Raw genomic sequence first — 12,439 nt, forward strand, 5'->3', positions numbered from 1 at the left:
AAGTGACCCATAGCCAGATCCAAGTGGCTAATATGTTTGTATATTTCTTTTAAGTGTGACTCGATGTGATTTTGGAACTTCTCCTATGAGAGAACCAATTTCTCAATAATTGACTCAAGTGATGATTTTTACGGCTGATAAGGTTATTGTTGAGGTGGTCTTGGTTGATAGCCTTGATTAGGCCTTGGGTTCTGTGCATAACTGAATTTCAGGTGATTTCTTCATCTTGAATTATATGTGTTTGTAAGGACTTTCGGGAGTTTTCGAAAAATTTTACACAACATTAACTTGTTCTCTAGCTTCTTCCTGTAGTATCAGGCAACAGTCTATCGGATGATCCGACATCGTTCATATCCCGCATACTCTTCTCAGTCCTATTTTACCTGCAACAAGGGCATTAACCACGTCAGTTAATTTGTCGATTTTATTTTCAAGGGAAAAGAAACTTACCTCGTGAACCCATCGAATGGTTCACTGGTAGAGCCAAATTGTTGAGAGTTAGCTGCTATTGTCGAAATTAATTTTCATACTACATTTGGGGTGATATTGACGAGAGCTACTCCACTAACATCATCGATGATTTTCATCTCTATGGGAAGTAGCCTTTCGTATAAATATTGGAGAAGTGTTTGTTCAGTTAATCCGTATTATAGACAACTTGCGCAAAGTTTCTGGAATCTCTCCTAGTAGTCGAAAAGTGATTCCCCATTTTTTTTGTTTAATTCCAGAGATGTTTCTTCTCAATTCGCTTTCCTTTGCTACTGAGAAAAATCTATCAAGAAAAATATGATTTAAATCAGCTTTGTATTAATTGAATTTAGAGGAAAATAAAATAATCATTCTTTTGCTAAGCCAGATAAAGAAAAATAAAATGGAAAAGCTCTCAATTTAATTTGGTATTTGGATACTCCCTATGGTTTCATGCTAGAATAGACCATATGGAACTCTGTAATATGTTTATGTGGATTCTTACTAGGGAGTCCATGGAAGGTAGGAAGAAGATGAATAAGCCCATTTTTAGTTGAAATGGAGTTTTACCTTAAGGAAACGTGATGCAGAGAGGTTGTTGAACCACAGGGGTCGCGGTTAACTCGCGAATTACACAATCACCCATCGATGTTAGCAATTTGATCCTAAAACCCTGGAAGTTAAAGTGGTTCTTCAGTTTCATCTCCTGGTACAGAGCTTTTCCCATGTTCCGAATTTTTTTCTTCCAACAGACTCGCAAACTTGGAAAACATCTCATTATGAGCATTCAACATGTCTTCTTGTATTTTCTTTATATTCTCTTGCAACTCCAGTTGAGTTTTCTCAATTTGAGCAATTTTTTATCCATTGCTTTCTTCCTGGTTTTGTAAGGATGCTTGGAAGTTTCCAGTATTCTGTAGTGTACCCTTTATTGTTAATTTCAATGTTTTGAAGATGAATGCAAACTATGTGGGAATAAAATACTGAACAAATAGTCATAAAAGTGCGAATAAAATACAGAACACAAAATGCAAATGTATGCAGAAATGCATTGATTCATAAGTCGTGATCAGTCTTAGAACAACTTTCATTTAGGAAAAAAACTGTCATTACAAGAAAATCCATTATAGAAAAGGCCTAGCTTTAGTGGTCAGCTCCATTATCTCATTGACAAGCCAATTAACCCTTTGTCCCAAATCTGATGCTGGACTTGTATAGCTCTAGATGACTCTCGCTTGAATGTTCATCTTTCCCAACTGCCTTGCAATACCACTTAATTGATTCATGGTTTCAAGGATTCTATTCACATTCATTTTCTAGTCTTCAAAATGATCACTCAATTTTGCTACTTCTACCGAGTATTTTGGATAGTGCACTCAAGACCAGCGATCTCTATTTGACAGCTTCATAAGACACCCTCTAAATCATGTACCTTGCTTTGCAAAACGGTGTTCTCTTCGAGGCTAACCCTTAGATCTGTCGACCAATACTAACTATTCTCTGTGAACAAGGAATTTTCAAGCTGCCTGAGCCTGAGCCTGAGCCTAAGCTAACTTTTCCTCATGCCTTGCTTCCATCTCTTACATCTCTTGATTGAGGACCTCTATTCGCTCGTTCTTTATTACACATCTTTGCGGCTAAAGGAACACTTCATCCTATTTTCCTTAGAGCACACGATCTCGATGTTGCCTTTCTAATTTCAATTCTTCATTGGCTCGCCTCTTTTTAGCTTCGAGCTCGCCTATTCTTTGTCCTCTAATCTCAAGTTCACTTTACATGCTATTCACCTCCATTCTGAAGCCTTGAAACCTATTAATTTTCTCAATTTCTAATTGTTCTATTCTTCATTTTCCCTCCTTGATCTCGCTTAAGCTACTCTTATTTTCAACTTTGAGCTCCTCAAAATTAGCTTGCAACCCTTGTATTTCAAAAGTGAGCTCCTCTTCTCGTTTCTTGCTCAAGGTGTGCCTCAGTCTCAATTCTATAGCTTCTTTTCTTTCACTACTCAGTGCACTAGCCCAGGACTTCTTCTCTATCTCGAGTTCTTAATCTTTTTTCTTCTTCTCTGCCTGTGGTTCTCTAACTCGATGTTCTTTTTCAGCTCTGACGTCCTTAACCCGACGATCTTTTTCAGCCTTGAGAACCAACTTCCACTGTTATGTAGTTTTTCCTAATCCATCAATTTCCCAGGCCCGATTCATTTTCCAGTAATCTTTCAGCAAGTTCGTGAAATCGACCTCAACGTCATCCTTCCTCTTTCGCATGAGCTCGAATTACTTCCTATAGAATCCATTATCGATGTCTAACATGAAATTCTCTTGGCTAAGAGCTTCACACTCTACCTTCTTTTTGATAATTTTGACTTCGTATTCACTCTTTAGTATTTCCAACTCATATGGTATGTATCTGAACTGCGGTTCTACATGAATAACTTGATCACGATCCACTAAGGGAATAACATCATTCTTCCTTACAGCTCTCCATGCCACACAATCTGGTGTTAACATAACCTCACTTGCTACCACATCGGTTCGAAAAGTTAACTTCTACGCATCTGACATTAAACGAGTGATTTTCTTCTAGTGATATCCATGGTACACAAATTCAGATTTACTCAGACATGATGTAGCTTGGACGAACTGACGTGCCCCTAATTGCCTTAACACCATTAGTGGAGCATAGCTTACTCTACCCCACAACCTTAACAGGGTTACCCGATCAGAATCCCCATATTTGTACAATATACCGACAAAAACTAACTAAGGGACACACCATACTATATCATGGTCTTGTAAATTCCTGAAAAGTGAAACCCAATCTTTTCTTGTGAGATGCTCAGGCCATTCTTTGGTGAGGAAATATTTTAAGGGTGAATAAGTAGTTGAGAACCGACGACTGTATTCTTGATCAATCTTCCAGAAGTGGCTACATATCCATACAGTAAGCAACTAGACACACCCAGTGAAACGACTACTCTCTGCTCATTTGCAAGTATTAAGCAACCTGAATGTCTATGCCAAGACTGCAGGAACATGATTCACTTTCCTTTCCAACCGCTTAAATAGATCAACTACAGTGGATTCTACATGACAAAGAACTTTCGGGAAATCACTAAGCTGTAAATTCCCAAAGAGAACATTTCCATGATTTTCTCAATATCACTATGTTTGACAATAAGCTCTTTAAGGCACGACCAAGTGAAACAACCAGACTCTTATTTCTTTTGGATTCGTTCGGCTACCCATTTCTCCCCCATTCCAATAATCTTTGCGAGCTTGCTTTTGAGGAGTTGTACTCTTGTCACCTTTGAGCAGATTCTATCCAAATGTATCATTTCGAAATGAAATAGGAAGGTGTACTTTTCCAATATGGGAGTCATGTCCTCTTTGCTGAAAGTGAAATAACTATATGTTGGATTCCAAAACTGGATCAGTTCTTTGATCAAGGGCTCATTCACCTTCACATACAACAAAAGGGCTATGTCACCATACTTTTTCCAGAAAGCATACTTCGTATCAGATTTCCAGCTATGCCAGATTTCACGTAGCTCATGTAGATTATTTTGGTTCAGACTGACTGGAGCGACCTCTGATAGTACTGATAAATAGTCTTCAGTCAGACTATCATCCTTCTTTCTCTGAGTTTCTTTGGACCATGACCTTACTTCCGTATTCTTTATTTCCTTGTTATGAAAACTCTTATCCATTTTATGACCGCCTTCTAATTTGATGATAACTATGTGAACCAACACCTTTCCTTATGAATAATCATGCAATGCATCAATAATAGATAAAAACACAGAAACAAAAACAAAAATAACATTTGTGTTAGTATATACAATAAATAATGAAATAAATAAAATAAATAAATATATATATATATACCCTAAACCTTACCCACGTACTTTATTATTCACACAAAATTCTAACTGTATGATATCTAATTCGCATGATTGTTCGAGAAATAAACCTAACCGCATACTTTTCTATTTCTCATGCTTCTTTGCAAAAATAAATAAATAAAATCGAGGTAAAGTTTTGAATGAGTTTTTCCCTTTGTGACTTTTGAAAAACCACGGACAGAGATTCAATATAAGACGGGCATATTTTTGGTATCACTAACAGGGTCCTCGAATTGTCCTTTGCTGGTGCCCCATTGGGCTTGCCAGCGATCCTCACCCATTATAGGCTTAAAACGAATTGAGTTCAATTCGAGAAGATGCATTTCTCCATGTTCATGCGAGGAAACTTAATGTTTCACTCGTAAACATAGCGTTCTCCTCTACCTAACGGGACAGAGCACAGTTAGAAGGCTCTAAGTATCAAAAGGTTATAACAATAAAGGGGGAAGCTCATAATCCTTTGCCTCGATCCAAAAAAACAACAGACTAAAGTAAAGGTCAAAAAGCTGAAACATGTAAATCACACGTTATTACAACTATTTATTCGTTAATCAAATTATAAATTAAAATGCAAACAAAATCTAAAACAAACAAGGGATCAAAAACCAAATTAGAACGAACTTATAATTTTTATTGGCAAAGATAAAAATTAATCGACTATCAGCCTGACTCTCTAAAAAAATCCCCATTGGAGTCGCCAAGCTGTCGAAAGGATTTTTCTTGATTTTAAAAACCACACCATTTTTAAAATCCCTTTATGATTAAATTTTAATTAAAAGTGAATGTGATTTAAAAAACCTCTCGTTTCGAAAATTTTGGGATTTCCTTTAAAATAAAATGTACGGTTCGAGGAGTCCTCACCAATATTTGATTAGGGTGTGATTGGGCACCCAAAAACGTTTTGTCATTTTAAATAAAAATTAATTTTAATTCAAACAAAAAGTTAAAGTATGCGTTACCAAAAAATGAGTTCAGGCGTCGGTTACGCATGGGTAAGGATTAACACCCCCACAACACCCTAAATCGATACCCTAGTCGATTAATTAATGTCTTTACAAAATAATTTACAAATTCGAGTTTAATTTGATTTATGATCCCTTAAAACAAAAATGTGAATTTACACATTCAAAGGTACCAAAATATATTAATTAAAATTACCAAGCCATTAGACAGATAAAGAATATTCGATTATTTAAAAATATCGAGACTAGATCTTAGGTGAGTTCTATCGACCTTTTCCCAACAAATTTAAATACCCAAACATTTCTTTTTCTTTCATTACCAAATTTTAAAGTGACAAATCAAAATTTATTTAGGTGTCACTGATGGGATACACTTTTAACTTAAAATTGTCGAGAACAACTCTCTAGTGAGTTGAGAAAAGCCATTCTAACAATTTTAAATTAAAAGGGTATTACCCTTAATCCAATTATGTAATTAGAGGTCGAGTTATGCATATGAGGTTGTCATACATATTTTACAAAATGATGTTATGTGACTCCTAAATAAATCATTCGCATACTTATACATAAACATATCAACATGCAAAATAATTATACACAACTAATTAAAGAATGCAATCCTAAACATGGACTAAATTAAAAGAAACCTAATTGTGAGAACTAATTTAAGCTAAATATATTAACTTTAGAATAATGACTGAATTCAAATAAATGTAAAATTAAATTTATAAATTAGAAATAAATCAGTGACCTAAATATAAAATGCACATAAATTACAAGGTCTGATAGACAATTTATCTTATTCGATCTAAGCTAAAATAATATGAAAAACTATATAAATGGTGCCCGCAAATTTGAAAAAAATCAGAAAATTAAAACAAATAAAGGACAGTTTTAAAAAAAAGCCTAAATTTTGAGGACCTAAAACTAATTTATCCCAACAAATACAGTGAATAAAAGATAAATAACCCAAAATTCCTAATATATAACCTAACTAAAAAACAAATCTAAACTAATTTAGCAAAACTAAAGAACTCAACCGCTCCTCACTACTCCCATCTTCTTCCACGCTTGGTCACAACCTCCCCCAAAGATACCATCACTACTGTTCGGCCACCATATCTTAGTGGAAACCTCTCTTTTGATCACAACTCGTTGTCACTCTCTCTCCTACCTCTCATGCAGGACCACCGGCCGAAACACCCGAGAGCCTACGGTCACCATGTACCCATTGTAAAGTGTCGTTAATCTCCCCTAACCACCACCCGAGACAGCCGAATAAGTCTTGACCTAGCCAAGAGACATTCTTTTCTACTCCAATGATCTTGACTCCAACGAGAACCCCAACTAACTAAGTTAACCCAAAACCCCCTTATTTTTTAACTAACACAACCCCTTATTTTGATAGTATAAATTTGAACAATTATGAGGCAAAATAAGACAACTAAGGTAAATTTTTATACTATCTCCTTTATGCCTTTGATTTGGTTTTGATTCAAAACATATGCACACACAAGAAAATTATGAAAGCACAGGAGAATGAAAACTAAAAAAAAACTAAATAGATACCCTTTTGATTCTGTGTATTGCTTTGGTTCGACAAAAAAGGGCTCTGTTTCCTTTGATCTTTGAATACAATGTTTTTTCTTTTATGTAAAGAGAATCAATAGGAGAGGCTCTCTGTGTTTAAAAAAATAAAAAATGATCTCTCGTCCCTCTCGTAATGGTCTTCAATTGCTGATCTCTTCTAGTTTTTGTTTCCTATGTGTAATCTCCTCTTCTTCGTTCCCCCGTTTCCAGTGGTTAATCTTCTCTAAAAAACCAAACTCCCCATTTTCATTTTTTTAAAATTCTTCTCATGATCATGGAACCCGATTTCTGGGTAACTTCTGATAACTTGTTAACCTCCCATAATTGTCTTTGTTTTCCAGGGAGTATTCACGTGGGTTGGAGGGTTGAATGATGATATTGTTGGGTCATTAGGATTAAATTGGGCCTTTAATTGGTTTGGGGTACGAGTTCTTCTCTAGGTTTGCCATTTCTTTGGGTCTGCTCCGACATAGCCTTAAACAAATAGAGTATCTACAACGGGAGCGGGAGCCAGAGGTTATAAGGAAATGGTGTCAGATCAGATATTGAGGGAAAAAAGGTGGATTGTTATACGGAGATGGTGTTGGATGAGATTGTGAATCTTTTTTCTTCTTTCTTTAGGATCGTGTGCCATTTTCATTTCCTTTTTGGGAGTCTGTGTCACTATTGTTTCTGCCTTGGGATTTCAGTTCTTCATCTTTCTTCTAGGAATCTAAGCCTAACTCTTCTAGGATTGGTTATATGACAATTGTTCCGTTTCGAAGGGTAATAGCGCTTATATTTTTGCACGGGTTTGTCTTGGTTTGAGAGGAAAGTTTACCTTGTGATTCCAAGTGACCCATAGCCAGATCCAACTGGCTAATAGTTTGTATATTTCTTGTAAGTGTGACCGATGTGATTTGGAACTTCTCCTATGAGAGAACCAATTTCTCAATAATTGACTCGAGTGATGATTTCTGAGGCTGATAAGGTTATTGTTGAGGTGGTCTTGGTTGATAGCCTTGATTAGGCCTTGGGTTCTGTGCATAACTGAATTTCAGGTGATATCTTCATCCTGAATTATATGTGTTTGTAAGGACTTGGGAAGTTTCCAAAAAATTTACACAACATTAACTTCTCTAGCTCTTCCGTAGCATCAGGCAAACAGTGTGTCGGATGATCCGACATTGTTCATATCCGCATACTCTTCTCAGTCTATTTTACCTGCAACAAGGGCATTAAACGCTAGTTAATTTGTCGATTTTATTTTCAAGGGAAAAGAAACTTACCTCGTGAACCATCGAATGGTTCATGGTAGAGCCAAATTGTTGAGAGTAGCTGCCATTGTCGAAATTAATTTCATACTACATTTGGGGTGATATTGACGAGAGCTACTCCATAACATCATCAATCATTTTCATCTCTATGGGAAGTAGTCTTTCGTATAAATATTGGAGAACTGTTGTTCGTTAATCCGTATTATAGAAACTTGTTTTTCTCTCAAGTGAATCGATCATCCAAAATCAATATTTGGATCTCATTCCTTATGTGGACTAATCACGAAAATTGTTTGTCAATATCAATTATGTTTTAGTTTTGGAAAAACCCGACTCGGATTATACATCTCGATGAGAATTGAACTTGATTTTAGTTTCCCTTAGTGGACCGCTGTTAAGTATGTTCACAGGAAGTGGAATGTGCTACAAAAGCTGATCCTTCCTCCCAACTATTAATCGAAATCGTAATCAATCAAATGTGCACTTATTGAAAGGAAAACATTTTTGATTATAAAAGGATGGTCGATTGTCAATCCTTGATTCCAGAAAATTGAAAATGTAACCCGAAGGGTAGGAGGTGCTTTTCAATTATGACAATCGGAATTGAATCATCATTTTATCCTTTGGCTTATGAAAAACTTAGCTAAGCATGATAGAAATCATACTTAGCAATTAAAGATAAAGAAAAACTTTTAAAGAAAAATAAAGAAAAGTGAAAGTAAAAAGAAAAGAAATTTTATAAAGTAAAGAAAACTAAGAACAAATGAAAATGAGATACGTTTTTTAGCTTACTTCGGTGTGGTATTTATACTCTCCTAAAACCCTAAAAATGTAGAAGAAATGACACATACATAATTTTGGGAATTTGTTTGAATTAAATCCTTAAAACAAAGATAAATCCTAATTTAAAATTTTGAATTTGTGGATGAGTATCCCATCTTCACGAAAATGCTTACTGGACCTTCAAGAAGATGCTAATTGAGCGTCATGTCAGACGCACTCATACCTCAAGTCATGACCACTAAACTGACCTTGATTCTAGAAAATAAAAAACTGCAAAATCTCGTCATTTAAGTATTATTTCTAGAATCCGACATCATGCAAAGAAAACAAGTTTAAATGTCCAAATCAACAGCAAAAACCGACAAATTAATGAGTAATTAACAATAAAATAATGACTATTTAAAGCACAAATCAATAGGGTTTGTCAGTTTATGCAGACACCTTGCAATAAGCATTTACTAGCTGTCAAAAGTATCATTCATTACTTACAAGGAACTGTCAATTTTGGTTTGTGATTTTCTCCTCATCGTTACTTGATTATTACAGGGTTTGTAGATACTAACTAGGGGAATGACTTTGATAATTGGCGTTCAACGACAAGTTACTATATCGTTTTTGTGGGAATCTTGTATCATGGATTTCTCGGAAGTAACAAGTTGTTGCTCGTTCAATCACATAGGTTGAATATCGTAGTGTTGCGTATACGTCTTAAATTATATGACTTTAGTCCTTGTTGCATGAGTTGTGTGTGTCGTCTGAAGGTTTGCCTATTTTGTGGTGTGACAATACAAGAGTCGTAGTGGTGTTGGCAAATTCAATTTTACATTCGAAGTTTAAACACGTTGAACTTGATTTGTTTTTTGTTCGAGAACAAGTTACTGCAGGAAAGCTGCGTGTGAATGAAATACCATCTTATGAATAGGTGCCAGATGTTTTCACCAAGCCTTTGTCTACTTCGTCTTTTCATCGACATCACATTACATTGTCAGTGGTTCCTACGCATCTTACAGAAGAAGTGGTGGTAAATGAAATTTTTGTTGATAGAAAGGTGTTCTCTCTGGAGTTTAAGTTTGATCGAGGTTATGTGTGTTGTGACTTTTATTTTTTTCTGCTATTTGCTTGTACTTTTTCTTTTGGTTGTTGTTTTCTTCTGCTGGTTGATGTTTGTTTCTTTTGTTGTGTTTATATTTCTAATTATAGTTGTTGTTTTCTTCTTGTGTTTTCTGTAGGTTATGGTCTCTTGTGTGCTGTTTTTTTTGTTGGTCTTGTTTTTTCAAAAGAAAAAAATGGTTTGCAAGGGGAATATTAGATTATTATGTCATAGTATAGTAAATTGAGTGCAGGATACACTACAACAAAACAGAGTTTTAGCGGTATTTTTTTAGTCTTATAGCGACATTTTTAAGCGCCACTAAAAGCATTTATGACGATAGGAAAAACGTCGCAAGAAGTGTCGGTCATACCAACGACGCTAAAGTTAACGACGTTTTAGAACAAACTACGTAGTTTGTGTGTGATGCATCACTCAGAAATTTGCTTCTTGTTAGTCAGGATTGTTAGGTCGTTTCCTAACTGACTTCAGCCTATCGTTTTGTATAAATGAACTGGGCTCCTCCTGGAGATATTACGATCTTACGAATGAAAGTGTGAAGAGAGTACTGTCTCTCGTTCCCCTATTTCTCTTCACATGAGTTCATATTCTAGATTTTGACACGTATGCACTGTTTCAGTGGCTGCTAATTTTATTAAGAAAATCTCTTTTAAATTAGCGTTTCATTATTAACAAAAGGGAAGACTTTAAAATGTAGGACGCTATTTATCATAAATATTTTGTGGAAGAGTAATATATTTTGCTTCTCTACTGTACCCGTCTAGGGGAATCCAAGGGGCTCGTTTGTATTGAAATTAAAGGGATTAATATAAATTTTAACCATTTATTTTACTAATTTACTCTCCCTATGTTTGATTTGCTTTTAATGCAAATAAAAATGCTAATTTTATTTTTAAAAAAAGGAAATATCCACCATTAAAATGAAAGACATGCAACCATAAGCGTAAATTAATCACATAATTAGGACATTTTCCTATAACTATTACATAATAAACTAGCCACTTGAGATCATACAAGGATCATACAAGGAAAAGGATAAAACTCATCCAAAAAACTCGAACAAAAGATCGATACAAATAGATATGATTGAATTGACAAATGAACCACAATAAGGAATAAAGTTATTGAAAGACCAAAGACATCACAAATCAGATTCGAGCGTCATGAGACAACTATCTCCGAATGCAAACTGCGTATCCACGTCCAATCTGAGGTCCAATAGGAAAGGTCAGTAGGATAATAAATAAGTGACATCTTGATCAGTCAAGACTATGTCAAATTCAACCTTGAGAAAATAAAAAAAAAAGAATGAAACATGCCAAAATACATTAAAAAAAGTGTTATAAAAGTTAAAAAAATATTTTTCATAAAGATAGACTTATTGAAAACTAAAATATAAAAAAATATTGACGGTCGATCATTTATATTTTATTTTTTTAGTTATATTAGTCTCATCATTTAGTAATTAAATTTAAATTTATAATTTATTTGATAATGTGACATTTAAAGATTGTGTCATCTCATCATCTAGATAATTAGGTATATGAATCCATTGAGTGATCTTAGTGGTGAAAGAATGTTATTTTTTTTCTAAATATCTCAAGTTCAAAAATTTTATATGTAAGGTGTGAATTGTATTGTGAGTAATTAAAAATGATTCTATTATATATGTAAGGTGTGAATTGTATTATGAGTAATTAAAAAAGATTCTCAATATATACTACCTGGTAAAAATTGTGAATGACTGTGCATTCTAGTTTGTGTGTGACCAAGCTAGGGTTTGGGTTTTGTCTTTTAGGGTTGGGACAAGGATTCACCCTCGTGTATCCGAGGTGGCTGGTCGCTGCAGTTAACCCCTACTTGCCCCCCACTTCATAATTTCCATTCTTGTTTTTCTTCCCCCCACATGTCAAGATCGTTTAAACAGTGCAAAAAGTAACTAATAAATATAAAACTCTATGATTTACACACAATCAGTTTTATAAAAGGTCTCAATATTTGTTTTCCACATATAGCGAAATCTTCTTACCAAGATCTTCTTGAAGATTTATTAACAGTATAATGTTGCTTTGTTCGTAAAGGATACGCACTATACTCTAAATCTATTAAACTTCTTTCAATTATGTGCTGATGACACGGCCTATGCATGAAACAACTTTGGTTCCAAAATAAAACTAAACAAAATGATATTCATGTCATTATAACACGTACACCTTATAAATATACTTATTCAAATTCAAAATCTTTAAAAAAATAACACTTTTTTTAATGATTAAGATCAATTATGGATTTAATATAAATATTGATATAGAAAAAGTATCCTCGGTGAAAAAGATGTAGAGGGGAAAGGGGAGTCACATCAGATACA

This window comes from Hibiscus syriacus, unplaced genomic scaffold (genome assembly GCF_006381635.1).
Source record: "Hibiscus syriacus cultivar Baekdansim isolate YM2019G1 unplaced genomic scaffold, ASM638163v2 tig00110347_pilon, whole genome shotgun sequence".
In the NCBI taxonomy this organism is placed as follows: domain Eukaryota; kingdom Viridiplantae; phylum Streptophyta; class Magnoliopsida; order Malvales; family Malvaceae; genus Hibiscus; species Hibiscus syriacus.